Raw genomic sequence first — 14,750 nt, 5'->3', positions numbered from 1 at the left:
CTCGGAACCGAGTGGCTTTACCTCCCAGGTAGCGGACGGTACAACCGACTTTTTGGGTGGGAGCGAGGGGGCGTTTTATGCCGTCTTGTAAATCAGACCCAGGGTTACTTGACGGCCAATAGTCGCTGTGTTACAGTGATCATCGTGGAAGGCCGTGGGGCTTTGAATCCAATATACCACATACCAAGAGAACCGTCGCTGTATTCTGTTTTTGTTGAAGTTGGATAGGCCGGTGTCAACCGCCGTGCATCCGCGTCCAGCACACCTCGAAGCACTTTGCAAGCAGGTTAGACGTTAAACTGCACTCGCGGCACAGTGCAAAATAAGCAGAGGAAGAACATCACTGAGGTCACGTGCAGAGTGCGTAATTGCCCCAGCAGGGCGTCCCTTGAAAAGGGGAGCGAGCTCCCCGGGGCCCAAAGGGGGCGGCAGGAGACGCGTGGCCGTGTATCTGGTACTCGCTCTGAGTGCAATGGCTTAAGTGAGGTAATGGCGCCTCATAACCCAATTCAGACTACTGTCCTCCCGCTATTTCTGCTCCTATTCCTAAACCCAGTGGCACTCTTGTCATGAATCTGACGATTAAGTATTGAGCGGCCCATTAGAAAATGTGTCCTTCGACTGCATTTTGTGCATCGACTGACAGCAGCAGGCGCTCAACCTACTAAGCTGCTTTACAAGTGCTACCCGTGTGCGCCCTTTATTCGTCCGATTGTTCTCGACTCTCGCACACTGTATGTGCCTTGGGCCTGTCACTTGCGCCTATTTCGCAGCATTTTCTGTAGTCAGCTTAGCAATCAGTCGAAAAGTAATGAGCCCGGGGGTCGCGTCCAGGCCAAGGAAGTGGTCCGTCGGCTGCGCTGCCGCCTCTAGTGCAGGACACCAGGGTTCGAGCCTCGAGGTCGCGTCCACATCATGTGATTCTGGGCAAATCACTTAATCTCCCCGAGCCTGAATGTGTTATGTAAATACGGTGCTATGTAAAGCGCTCCTTATGCAAAAAAAAAAAAAAAAAAAAAAAATACCACGTTTTATCCAAAGGAAGACTGACCCTTTGTTGCCACATCCACTCGTACAAAACCTGTAAATGAGCCAATCTGTGACCAAAAGAACGTGTGCAGGGTACTCCGTGCACAGCCCAGTCCATCTCCTGATACTGCCGTCCTCTTGTCCATTCATTGTGCGCGCGGCAACGCGCCCTTTCCACCCGGGCGTCTTTGAACGAGGGCCACAAACCGCCCTAGTTACCTTCCGGTATCGGACCATTGAGCTGTGGAGACTGGCTTTCAGTATCGCCCGCTACCAACACAACGTGAAGGCTGTGCTTCGTCGCGTGCCATTTTAAGACAGTAAATTACCAACATATTAATGATACGTCATCAAAAGGTAGCATCTCGCACCGTGGTCGTACTATTGTAGCAGCACACTCTCCACGTTTCTCCTCGGTTACCCCGATCTTCAGGAGCGAGGGAGCTGAAGTGTCCGGGGAACTGGGAGATAAACTCGGGCCTGTATGAATGCCTAACATCCATGATTCTGCGCAATCACTTTACCTCCATGCATGTTGGTCAGAGCAGCAGGGAAGTGATATTGTCGTTTCATCCTCTCTTCTCTTCCTCCTAGATCGTGCGAAGGTTTAGGTGTATCAGACGATCACGCTTGCTGCCGGAAAGGGGTGTAAGTGTGCCAAATGGTGGGGAAGGAAGGGGAGAGTAGGCTCCTGGCTGGCTCGGCCAAGGACAATGTCGCCCTGGGGCGCGTTTTAACAGCTTTGTTCTTTGTATGCAGGATATCTGGGACAGCATACGCTCGGAGCTGAAGGAGGTGCGTTCGCTTCCGCGAGAGTAAGTAAGAGCGTGTGTGACGGCGCGGATTGGTTAAGGGTGGGTAGGGGCCGGTCTCAAATGGTATTGGCCGATGCTTACGTTCATTTCTCTTTCAGGTTAGGACCCAGTCCGAGATGGATAGTGAGGGCACCCCAGCGCTCTTCTCGACGCCGTCCCAGGTCGATGAGACCCAGCTGGGCAATTCGCAAGACGCACAGTTAGCAGCAATTATTGAGATGGCCAAATCCAAAGGACTGGCCTGGGCTGCAGACCTCCTCAAGGCCAGCTGCCCTGATGACTCTGGGGTCATTTCTGGGGGTCACACGACGGGACAAGAGTCGAACGAGGAGGCGGGACCTCCCCGCCCCAAACGAATCCGCAGGGCCACGGTTAGAGACTTCCCGGCTGAAGGAACTGCACACAGGGTCCGCTCTGTGCCCGCCGTCAAGGGCTCTTCCGGGCTTCCGCCCCTGCCGTCCCCGGCTGGCCCGCCACCACCGAGCAGTTTAAGCTCTCCTGCCACTAACTTTGCATCCAGGGAGGACCTCGCCAATCTCAATGAGACCCTTAAAAATTTCATGGAAGAGGTCAGGGCAGGTTTCTCGCGGGCAGCCTCAGCCGCGGGGCGGCCGACTGCTGACAGTGCGGGAGGGAACCCTTCCGCTGCAGCCACTGTTTGGGCACCACAAGGGACATGTCGTCAGGCCCCCGAGCTGTCCACGGTGCCGTGCACACCGCCTATTTCCTTGCCCAGAAGTGCAGAACCGGCGGCGGTGGCAGGGCCTGTCATGTCCGTCAGGCAGGAGAGGGCGGCTCCCGCTGGCCCCCCGGCACCAGGGCCCCTCCCGGCAGGGGGTGAGCAGCGTCAACCAGCAGGAGGTGAGCCGCTAACCGGGCAGTCTGCTGCCGCCATTGATACCACCGCCCCCCCCCCCCCCGCCCCGGGGGGCAGCGCGTCCACACAATTAGCTAGCGCAACAGTACCAGGCCCACCACTGCAGGTCCCAGCCAAGAAGGAGTTTACTCATGCCCCGCTCCTGTCTGGCCATAGCTCGTTGATCTGGGAGGTCCCCTTAGCAGTAAAAGAATTCATCTGGAGGCGTGAGTTTTTAGACATCTTTTCACTACTTCTGCTGGGCCAGCATGGGCAAGACGTGCGTAGGCTTGGGGGGAAGGAGGACGATAAGAAGGTCAGGTTCCAGCAGTGGCCGGATAAAACAATAGATAACTGGCTAGCCGCCTTTTCCATTCTTCAATCGGTTATACTTGAAAAATTTCCTGAACAGGGCCAGGCCTTGGTACTGTACCAGAGGCTAATTCACACAGAGGCGCAGAAGTGGGGCGGGGAAGGGTGGCTCAATTATGACATGGAGTTCAGAAAAAAGATGGCCATTTGCCCAGAGATGGAATGGGACCAGAAAGAGGTACAGCTGTGGATGGACCACATGGGGTCTCGGGGATCCAAGAGTCCTGCCTCGCTTCCCAAAGGGTCAGGAGGAGGGGGCGGACAGCCAGGGAGCTCCCATTTCAATGTTAAGCACGCGAGGCAGTCCTTTCGGGGGGGGCGTAGAGGAGGTGGCAGGGGAGGGGGGGCCAAGCGGGTCTCGCCTGGGACTTGCAACCTTTTCAATGCCGGCGCTTGCTCTTGGGGGGTCAAGTGCCGTTTCCAGCACTCATGCAGCAAGTGCGGGGGGCGTCACCCCGCTTCCTCGTGCCAAACCAAACAGGACAAGAAGCCTGCTGACTCCTCCAAACCATCTGCTTGAGTCGCCCCCACTCCTTTCCCCAGTTGCGGCCTTACCCCTCCACCACTCTCCCACCGATCTAGTCGCCTGCGCTCCTGCGCCCCTGGCCAGCAAGGGTCCTTTCCCGGTCATCCTGGACCGCATGCTAGAGTTACTCAGACTGTACCCCCTCTCCGCTGACAGTGCGCTCCTGCTTGAAGGCTTCTCGCTGGGCTTCACCATCCCTTATGTAGGTCCCCTGTCCGGCCGCGATGCGGAGAACCTCAGATCTGCTAGGGTCCTCCCACAGGTCTTAAAGGATAAAGTTCAGAAGGAACTGAGGCTGGGACGGGTGGCGGGTCCTTTCAGGGAGCCCCCGTTAGACAACTTTGTAGTCTCCCCCCTTGGCTTGGTCCCTAAAAAAGAACCAGGGTCTTTCAGACTGATTCACCACTTGTCTTACCCAGAGGGGAGCTCAGTAAACCACGGCCTTCAGGAGGGGTCATGCTCGGTGTCTTATTGCACATTGGATGTCGCACTTGACCTGGTAAGGAGGGCTGGCAAAGGAGCTTGGTTGGCGAAGGCCGACATTGAGTCGGCCTTTCGGTTACTACCAGTGCACCCCAGCAGCCAACACCTGCTGGGTTTCAAGGTGGACGGCATGTACTACTTTGACAAGTGCATGCCCATGGGGTGCGCGGTTTCCTGTGCCTTCTTCGAGGCCTTCAGCTCTTTCCTTCAATGGGCCTTCCAGCACACTTACAGCGTTTCTGGGGTTTCCCATTACTTAGATGACTTCCTATTCATCGGGAGGGATGGCACTCAGGAATGTAGGGCAGCCCTTGTTGATTTTCAGGTCCTAATGCATCATCTTGGCGTTCCCTTAGCCCCTAAGAAAACGTAGGGCCCGGCTCAGGTTCTCTCTTTCTTAGGTATCGAGCTGGACACAGTGGCGGGGGAGGCCAGGCTGCCAGCCGACAAGGTGCGGGACCTGAGAGATCAGATTAGCCAAGTGGTAGGGAGGGAGAAGGTTTCCTTGGCTGCCATTCAGAGCCTTCTGGGGAAGCTAAACTTTGCTGCCAGAGTCATCCCCGCGGGCAGGGCATTTGCGCGAAGGATAGCTAGAGCTACGGCCTCGGTGAGCAGGAAGCACCACATGGTTAAATTGAACAAGGGGATGCGTGAAGACCTAATCATGTGGGCAGACTTCCTAGTCAACTTTAATGGGGCTGTCATCTGGCGCGACCCCTGGGCCAACAGCCGGGAGCTGGCCCTCTTTTCTGATGCGTCTGGCCGGGAAGGGTTCGGAGTGATTTTGGACAAGGAGTGGTGCGCAGAGAGGTGGCCTAACGCCTGGCACAAGAAAAAGGTCACGTCCAAGATCACCGTCCTGGAACTCTTCCCAATTGTGGTTGCTTTTCATCTCTGGCCCAGGGCTCTGGCCGCCAAACGGGTGCTTTTCTGGTCAGACAACCTGGCGGTGGTGCAGGCCATCAACTCCCAGTCTGCCAGCTGCCCCCTAGTCCTGTGTCTACTGCGAGAGCTTGTCAGGGCCTGCCTATTTAACAACGTAGAGTGCAGGGCCAGGCACATTCAAGGGATTTCTAATGTTGCCGCTGACTCTTTGTCTCGTTTCCAATGGCACCGCTTCCGGGAGGCCTGGCCGAGCGCACGTCAAGAGGGGACCCCTTTCCCGCCGCACTTGTGGCGGCTGCTGAAGTGGGACCACGGATGAGGGAGCTGGGAGAACGGTCCTTAGCCCCCAGAACTGCGAAGCGCTACGGGAGCTGTGTCACTCTTTTTTGTGCAATTACAGGGGGCTGGGAGGAGGATCAGGTGGCCCTGGAACTTAGAGTCCAACAATTCTTGCTGTGGGCCAGAGGGGAGGGCAAAACTCATTCCTGGATAACGGGTCACCTCGCTGCCATCAGCCACCACGCCAGACTGAGGGGTCAGGCTGATCCCACCAAGGCTTTTGTGATCAAGGCAGCCTTGCGAGGGTGGGCCAAACTGGTTCCGCGATCCCCTGATCCCAGGTCCCCCATTACTTTCTCACTGCTACAAGGAATGTTGGACTGTATGGATAGGGCCACCCACTCAGGGTACGAAGCTACACTGTTCTCGGCCTGTTTTTCCCTTGCCTTCTTTGGTGCCTTCAGGATCGGGGAACTAGTGGCCCGCTCAAAATCTGACTCCTCGGGGGTGGCTCTGAACGTAAAGGACGTAGAACTAGAGCCGGGGTGCTTGAAAATAGTCATTAGACAGTCCAAAACTGACCAGCTAGGGCGAGGGAGGGTAGTGGTGCTACATGGCTTGGGGGATGAGAGATATTGCCCGGTAGCGTGGGTCAGAACCTACCTGCTGCTTCGCCCGCGTGGGGCGGGTTACCTGCTGGTGCATCAGGATGGCCTCCCGGTCACTAGATTTCAAGTGGACCACATCCTCAAGGCCTGCCTTAGGCTGTCTGGCCAGGAGGTTAGGGACAAAATATTCAGCAGCCACTCGTTCCGCATAGGTGCGGCCACCACAGCGTTCCTGGCAGGAATGCCCGCAGAAGGTATTATGATGGTGGGGCGCTGGCAATCGCATTGCTTCAAGCGGTACATCCGGCCCTAGGGGTGGCCGGGGGGGGCAGTGGGTCACATTGGTTGGGCTGTCTAGTCGTGACTTACAATCTTATTAGGCCTCCCCTCCTTCGCTGGTTTCCTGATTGGCGTATACCTTGACTGTAGATGTGCTGATTTTGCTTATGTTTTTCGCTTAATAAACATATACTCAAAACCAATTTTCTCTTTATTAGGTATGAAGGTGTGGGTAATTGGTCACTCAATTATTGCAAGACTGGCACATTGGGCGGCGGCAAGAGAGTGGCAGAATGGCTTTGCCAACACGGACATCACGTGGTTGGGTTTCCCAGGCTTGCGCTGGTGCGACCTGTTACGGAAAGTGAAGCAGAGACTCCGGGGAGGGTGTCTCCCGCCCAACCTCTTGGTGGTTCACCTGGGGGGGAATGACCTCACATCACTAGGAAGGAGAGCTCTACTACAAGACATGAGGGATACTTTCTGCAAGTTGAGCGTGTTGTTGGGGCCGTGTGAACTGTGGTGGTCTGAGATGACACCACGCGCGATTTGGCATGGTGCTCGCTCAGGCGACGCCATCGAGGTATCTAGAAGAAAAGTTAACAGCGCTATGCGCAAGTTCACTGAGCAAAGAGGCTTTGGTTTCATCAGGCATGGCCTTCTGCATGCCAAATCAACGGGATGTCTGAAAGGCGATGGGGTTCACCTCTCGGATTTAGGCATGGAGTTGTTTTTACTGGATCTAGGGGAAGCACTGACAGCTGCGGGTTGCTAATAATAGGGGTCTTGGTGGGGGGCCCTGGTAGTGACGGTGGCCACTCCCAAGGCTGTGGAGGAGTTACAGGGCGATCCAGGGTCTGCACATACCAAGGGGTATAGCATGCAGCAGCACCGTGTGGTGCTAAGCCAGGATACCCAGGGATCTTTAGCGTGTCCACTGGAAGACCTACGGCGCCCCACTAACCGACAGGCGGTTGTGGGTCTGAGCAACCGGGGGCTGCCATGTATGCTCCGCCCACCCATCACGGGGGGCGTGTGAAGCATGTGGACTGGAGGTCCACGGATGGGAGGGGGGGACCCTCCCAACATTTGGTATACACCAATTGGCGTTGCCATGGTGACTCTAGGCTTATCAGACGGGCAGGCGGCATGGGGCTGGCCTGCCCTGGGATCGCCCGTAAGATAACCCACCGTGTTTGCATATTTATTATGCTAATAAACCTGCAGCAATATTTCTCCACTTACATTCAGTGTCGTGTGTTTTATTATGATTATGTACTGATGTGTGCTGTGATAACGGTTGCCGATATTGGCACTATGAGGTGTGTGATGTTGTCCCTGTGACGCACTGGTTGCGCCACGACAGACGTCCTGACCTTGTATTGGAGGGAGGGGCACCCAGAGTGTTTCCCCCTTTAGGGCCGGACCAGATAGAGTGGTCCTGGTCACATGACCTTCGTTTAATAAAGTACACTGCCACGGACGTGACGTCAGTAAACGCCCGGACGCGGCAGTAAAGAGCAACACATACCTGGCTCCGCGTAGTTATTGGTGAATGGTGCTGAGCGTCCCCTTCACGCCCGAGCCTGATCTGGGTGTGAACCCCCAGTCGACATCACAAGGTGTAGGCTTCCCCCCCACCCCCTCAGATCATTATTCTCTTTCTCGCCCTGCGAATTTGGCAGACGAAAGAGGAGCCTGGAAAGAGACAGACTAAGGTCCCCCACCCCCTTCATGACCGTAAGTCTGTGCCTCTCATACTTTCTTTTGTAAGAGCTCTACTCCACCAAAGCCAAGTAAATTCATTAAAAACACTCAGCAGTCTTCCTGCCCCATCCTATCTGCCCCTCCTGTTAAATGGTAGCGGCAGTTTCAGTCGATAACCTTTCAAGTATTGCCCGGCGGTAATCGCCTCTCATACCATTCGATAATTTACCAATGAAAGAGGCAGGCGCCGGAGACTGGAAGGCAGGAAACAAAGTTTTATTCCGTCGGAGCAGAACACATCAGATCAGACAGCAAGGTATCGTCACGAGGTGCTCTAACTGCATCTCTGAGGCCTGGCCTCTTATACACAGGTTTATGACTTTATTGCAGGTTTATCATACATGGCACATTCTTGAGGGGGTTTTGCTACATGAAAGAACATCCTCGGAATCCCCACTTCGAGCTCGTTCCCACACATATCTACAGTGGAAGTCCCCACCCCACCCACAGTAGGAGATGGCTATCACACAGCTGGACATTCCGCCAATTCCCGGGGGTGTGTGCAACCGGTCGGGTCTCAGGGAATGGGGGCCTTGATCTGCTGTAATCCCTTTGATGTGGGGTGTTTTCCTTACAGTAGGGGCAATAAACTGCATCCGTAGGGCTAGGTGATGGCCTGGGATCGGTTCGGACAATCGGGCGCGGAGGATGGGGGTTATCAGTAAGGATGTATGACCATGTATGGGATGAAAGGAGGTGTTGGTCAGGCACGGGGTGTGATTCCATGGCAGGGTCGCGCAGAAGGAGAGGGTTTATGGCCTGTGTATGAGAGAGCGGGGGTGGCCGGCGCGCGGGGGATGCTTGCAGCGCCAGGGGAACGCGCTGGCGATCGACAATGAGCGGGGAGAGAGAGTGGGGTGCCTAAAATGGCGGCCGTGCGTTCGCTGTGCGTGGCGCTGGGGAGAGGCAAGATGGCGCAGATAATGTTCAGTTACAAGCTAAATTTCCACAGTCCTCCCTTTTAACATATCTCGCCAGCTTGCCTGGCCGACATTCACCTTCGTTAACCCTTTAGCTATAATACCGTGAATGTTTTTCATGCATTCCTTAAAGGTACAGAGTTTTTAGGACAGGCAGGAGTAATCTGACACATTTGTACATAGTTACATACAGGTGATAAAGTAGGCGAGGAGGTAGTACATACAAAATTACATCGGCTGTGCCGCATGTCAGGCCCAGGGATAGGAGGAGGGGAGCTTGTTTGAGCACAAACATGATACCGTAAAGCAAAAATGTTTCTGGCAAAACAAGGGATATTTCGTACATTACTTAAGGCCCAGACTTCGTGTGGATCAAAAATAGTCAGCATAGTCGTGTGCACGGCTGGTTTATACAAATGTCATTATACAAAGTTAGAGTTTCTTAACTTATCAGTGTACAGTTGGAAGTGACTGACGCAATATCATGAAAACTCGATTGGAAGATAGTCAATATAAAAAGGTGGTTGGGAGAGGAATTCAACTTAACATGAGTTACAGTCATGGAAGGGAGTTCTTCTTTCCAGTGTCCTATTATAACGAGCCATCACTGGTAAGCTCTTATTGTTGTTCTTCTTTTGTTGGCACTGTTGAGCACCGGCGGTGGAACTAAGGTCCAGCTCAAATCCAAGTTTTTCACGTAGCAGGGTGTGACCATTCGTTGTTCTCCGATCACAGTCCTGTTCCCTAACACATTTTATCATAGGTACTTTGAGACGGTGTACCCGCTTTTTGTTCTTCTGTAGTTAAGTCAAATTCAAAATCCATATAAAAGAGAGAGGGAGAGAAGGGGTGTGGCGTGCTTCCGGATGCCGAGGGAAGAGGGGGTGGAGTGGGATCGGATCAAAAAGCGGACCAAAGAGAGCAGAATCTTCCAGCACTGGGCCCATCAATCGGGCCCGACGGGTCGGGACTTCAGGCACGCTGGTCAGCGAGCAGGGGGCCTCGAGATAGCCCTTCGTTCTATCGCTTATCATCCTGATAATGGTGCCTCGTTTCACACCCTTTTTGCTTCGTTGCTTCCCCCTTGGTCGATGCCATAGATGTTCCATGGTCCGCAGCCAGGCTGTGCGTCACGTCCGACCCCTCTCTTCCGATGGCCGCAGGTTATCCTTGAATGAGTACAAGAAACAAAATCTTAGAGAGTTGGCAGGGAAGACATTTACACACTTCATCCTTTCTCCCAATCACCGAGTAGTTAGGGAAATGCTTTTGTCGGTCGCTGCATGATTGATGTCTATTAACTCTTATGTCGGTGTGTGTTACTAATCTATTAATCATTGCTGTGGTGCAGGTTTCTGCGGGTGTTCCTGTTCATCGTCTGGCCTGCTAGGTGTCGATTCCTGTGCCCTATAATCGTTGCAGGAAGCCTGACATTTGTTGACTTTCTGGTTTATCAAAAATTCGAACCGGCTTCTCCGGTAGAGACTCATTCATCTTAACACAAGTTCTGTTAATACACATTTTCCTCCGAGGACTGCTAAGTTTATGAAAAGGAAAAAATGCGAGGTGCTACTGTCATGGGTTCACAGGTATCTATTTCGGGGAGGGACATAAGCTAAACATTTTTCTTGCTGGAGACAATAGGTAACCCTCATCAGCTTAGGCGATGTATCTTTAGAGAATAAGATCATCAGCTGTTTTGTCCGAAATACTCTGAGACGGCTAGTACAGGGCTGGGGTTATTTTGGGAGAACGGGGTGCTTAGACATTCTAGTTCGGGGTAATTGGGCGGGGGCAATTCTGGGCGGTGGAGATGGTGTTGTTAAAGCTCTAAAAACGAAAACCACTGACATATAGTCCCCGTGATGAGGGCCAAATTGGGAGACATCAGTCGTCTTACCTGTCCTTTCTTTCTCGGCCAATTAAGTTCAACATTTGCAGAAAGGAGAGGTAGTAACGTGGTAAAGTACGGTCGTTTTTGTTTCTGTCAATTTGTTCGAACACCGCCGTGTTTGAGGCCAATTATACACAGACTGAGGAGGTATGTGTCGTTAATTTATTCAAAAAGAAAGAGGGCAAGGAAGCCTTCAGTGAGGGAGGGAGAGAGAGTAAGAGAGAGAGAGAGAGAGAGAGAGAGAGAGAGAGGGAGAGAGAGAGAGAGAGAGAGAGAGAGAGAGAGAGAGAGAGAGAGAGAGAGAGAGAGAGACGTGCGCATCAAGTAGGCTATTTGGCATATGTACGACACAAAACGAGAGAGAGAGAGAGACATGTGTACGATAATAGGCTACTTGGTGCACACACAACATGGAGTAGCATGGGTCGGTTCTATGTAAGAAAACACAAGCGGGGGAAAGACATAAATTCAGTGATCACGCACACACAAATACCGGATAGGGTGTGACAGTACATGCATCAAGCGCAGAAACTTAAGACGGAGACTCAGGGCTACGTTGAGTATGGGGACCTCTCCTTTCCTGTCCTCTTTCCTATGCATGCTGCGTATTTTCAGTATTTTTGTAGTTTATCTTGGGGGGGGGGTGTCGGACCTTTTACTCCCCTCCCTTTGATCGATGGACGAGCACTTCAATCATACGATGACGCTCTCTTCAAGCGACCCAAGCATGAAATGCATACACATTCATACCGCATAATCGTAGCACACACGCACAATCATACCATACAGTTTTTCATGTTCCCAATGGTGGTCTGCACTTTGCGCATTATCCCACAACGTTTGTCTATGTTTTTCCTTATATTGAACACGGTGCGGTCCATGTCCACTCCATTCTTCAGTCGGAACTTCGTCGTGGCCTATAGAGGGGAAAAAGAGGGGAGGGGATGTGCAGTATTCAAAGTACATTAGCGCGCGTAGACACGAAAAAGTTCTACTTACCACGTACCAGGCTAGCCGCAGGAGTGTGTAATACCACAGACCTATTATTCTTTTCTTCCGAGACAAAGATGCTCTATTTCATTCATCTCCTAAATTCGGGTTCCCTGGTCGTACATGTGTTTCTCAATCGGTCGTATATTATGGTGCAAGATACCATACCTTGCATTCGGCATATACCTTAAGCTATAGTCGACCATTTTCTGACAACTCTTGGAAAAAGACAGGTGTGACGGGTACAAATTCCGTTAATCAAAAAGATTCAGGTAAATGGGGTCTGCATTATCTGTTTTCTATTGCTTGGGAGTAACAATCATTTATTCAAAAAAAAACCTTTACCAACCTAGATGATTTGTCATGACACTGATTCCGTAATTCCTTTAAGAAGCCCTTTATTTAAAACAATGTCAGTATACAAATACGGGCCTACAACCGTTCAGGCCGGCCACGGTGTGAGAGGCGTCTCGGCACCATTTTGGGGCGAGGTCGGGTGGGTTCAGTGCACAATTATAAGTCTTTCCACTAACTAGCTGCCGGACCAGAATCCCCTTCGGTAGTTCGAGAGTTTTTCATCAGCATCAGCTTGCGTCAGCATGGCGTCACCGCGGTCTTGTAGCGATGCCGTGGTTCGTCCTTGGGGCAGGACAGCAGGCGGGTTCTTCCGCCGTCGCCCTGAATCAGTCTTTCTTTTACGACACCAAACGGAGGCAAGATGGCTGCCGCCCGGGGCAAGGACAAGTCAACGTGGAATAATCAAGAAAAATAGCGGCGATTGTCCCCACCGGAGGCCCACGGGAGTCGAATGTCAATGACTCCCGCAGAACCTGCAAAGCTGAGAGGGTGTTTTTCAAGGGGTGGGGCCCACGCCCGAGCAGACAAGCCTCCGAGTCCAGGGCCGTCTCACGGTGGGCTAGGCCTGGATCCAAAGAACCGACCGCCGGAGTCCAAAGGCAGCAGCAGCAGCAGCTCTTCGTTACAGCCACCGGGGTGGGTCCCTCGATCCCTCGGGCGCGGGGGCCCATCTCTCGGGTGAAACGCCAATGGCAATCTTAGTGGATCTGTGCCTGAGTGGCTACCCGGCAGGCAAGACTCGAATGGCTGTCCCGTTGCAGCCGGTCGGTGGGTGCCGGGGCGCCCACTCATCTAGGCGGCGAGTGAAATGGCTGGGTGCAACTCAGCTGGCCGGTGAAAGAAACGGCGGGGTGCAACTCAGCTGGCCGGCGAGTAAAATGGCAGGGTGCAACTCAGCTGGCCGGTGAAAGAGACGGCTGGGGTGCCCTCATCTGCTGGCGAGCCTCCACCTGGGGAGGTGGGGGAGGCCCGTCCGCGTCGCTTCCCCCCGCCAGGGCACCCTTCGTTGTTGAAGGAAGAAGAAGAGAATGGGAAGATCCGCACAGCGTGGCAGACCCCACGTCGGCGTTGCCAGGGTCTTGGCGCCGCATGTGGCTTCCGGACTATTCGCACAGTTGTTCGCCACTGATGTCGATGGATTTTTTGCATGGCTTTTATAGCCCAAAAGCTGACTAAAAGGACCGCCCAAAACAGGCCAATGTTGCAACTTCGAGGAAGGAGAGGCGAGGACGGTGTCACGTGGACGTAAATGCTTTGGGATGGAGGTCGCAGCAGACTGTCATGTAAATAGTTGTTTAAAACGTGTTTTAACTTGTTCACCCTGTCGGAATGTTGTTATACCTATAAGTTATTAAAATGTTTTAATCATACTACTTTGTTGGAGTGTTGTACATATTTGCAATCTAGTTACTGTGTAATCGGAAAATGGCATAGTCCAATTGTGCGTGATCCTAGTCCAGTTCGGTGACGTCGATGGTGGGTATCAGCAGGCTTCCGGTTGTGTGGGATTTTGGTCGTGTTTACTGGGCGGGGTGGGTGGTAGGGCAGGCATGTTTAGGCAGCGAGAGCGATGGAGCCGATCTACCTCGTGGCCGTCTTGACCGTGGGCTTGGCTCCTTCCCCTAGTTTCATATATCCCACAAAGGGCTATTTCCTAGCGTCTTTTTAGTTTTGTAGGGTCAAAAAAAGATCCCACCAGTGGCCACTGACTCTCGGGGTCCCCCTTTGTATATTTTATGCCATAGCTTGCTATAAACTACGGCGATTAGTTCGTTTTTTAGTGAACATGTCCTTATTAGGGGTGCCTTCCAGAGGAGCCGGATGGTTCACCTCTAATAAGCGGTCCGGGCAGAACCAACTACCAATCAGTGGGGAGAAGATAGGCATGACGGGTTACAACGGGAACAAAAGTCAGCACTACCTATCTTTTCACTGCTTGCAAAGACTAGACAGAATATCTCTGTTCCTCGTTATTTGTAAGCAGAGAATACCTCCAAAGAACCAATATCGAACAACTAGTGTTCGGACAATCAATCAATCAATGGGGAGATAAAGATAGGCACGACGGGTTACAATGGGGACAAAAGTCTGCGTTACCTACCCTTCACTATTTGCAAAGACTAGACAGAATATTTCTATTCTACGTTATTTGCAAACAGAGAATATCTCAAGGAGCACTATTCTTCAAAACAATCAATGTTCGGACAATCAATCAGTGGGGAGATAAAGATAGGCACGACGGGTTACAACGGGGACAAAAGTCTGCGTTACCTACCCTTCACTATCTGCAAAGGGAGAGAGAGAGTATTTCTACTCCTCCCCGTTTGTAGACAGCGAATATCTCAAAGAGAACAATCAATAAGTAATACTAGTATTTTCAATCAATCAATCAATCGTTTCGCAATTTGTCGTGTTTCACGACCTTACCCGGACCGCGTGGACAGTTTCTCGTCTTCCGCCTCCAGCGCCCTATCGTCCTCTACTCTCCGTATTTGCCGCGGAACTCCTGATGGTTCCCAGTCAGGACCGTAGATCACTCGAGAGAGGTCTGCTCGGAACCAGTGAAGTTCGGATGATCGGCTGCCAGATGAGGGTCTATCGGGCAGGAGCTCTCCCGATCGTTGCAGTCGTTCACTCTGTCGTCGGGACCTCTCTCACTGGATCCACGTGTCGCTGATGGGCCACACGCT

The 14,750-nt window shown here is 52.7% G+C and overlaps 1 pseudogene; it reads left to right on the top strand.

The window, feature by feature from the left end:
* The first annotated feature begins 325 nt into the window (after nt 1–325).
* Nucleotides 326–530, top strand: LOC146809846 (Nuclear RNase P; annotated as a pseudogene).
* The last annotated feature ends 14,220 nt before the right edge of the window (nt 531–14,750 follow it).

This window comes from Triturus cristatus, chromosome 7 (genome assembly GCF_964204655.1).
Source record: "Triturus cristatus chromosome 7, aTriCri1.1, whole genome shotgun sequence".
NCBI classification, from domain to species: Eukaryota; Metazoa; Chordata; class Amphibia; order Caudata; family Salamandridae; genus Triturus; species Triturus cristatus.
The sequence above is the reverse complement of the archived record's forward strand: the minus strand, read 5'-3'. Positions and strand labels throughout refer to the sequence as shown.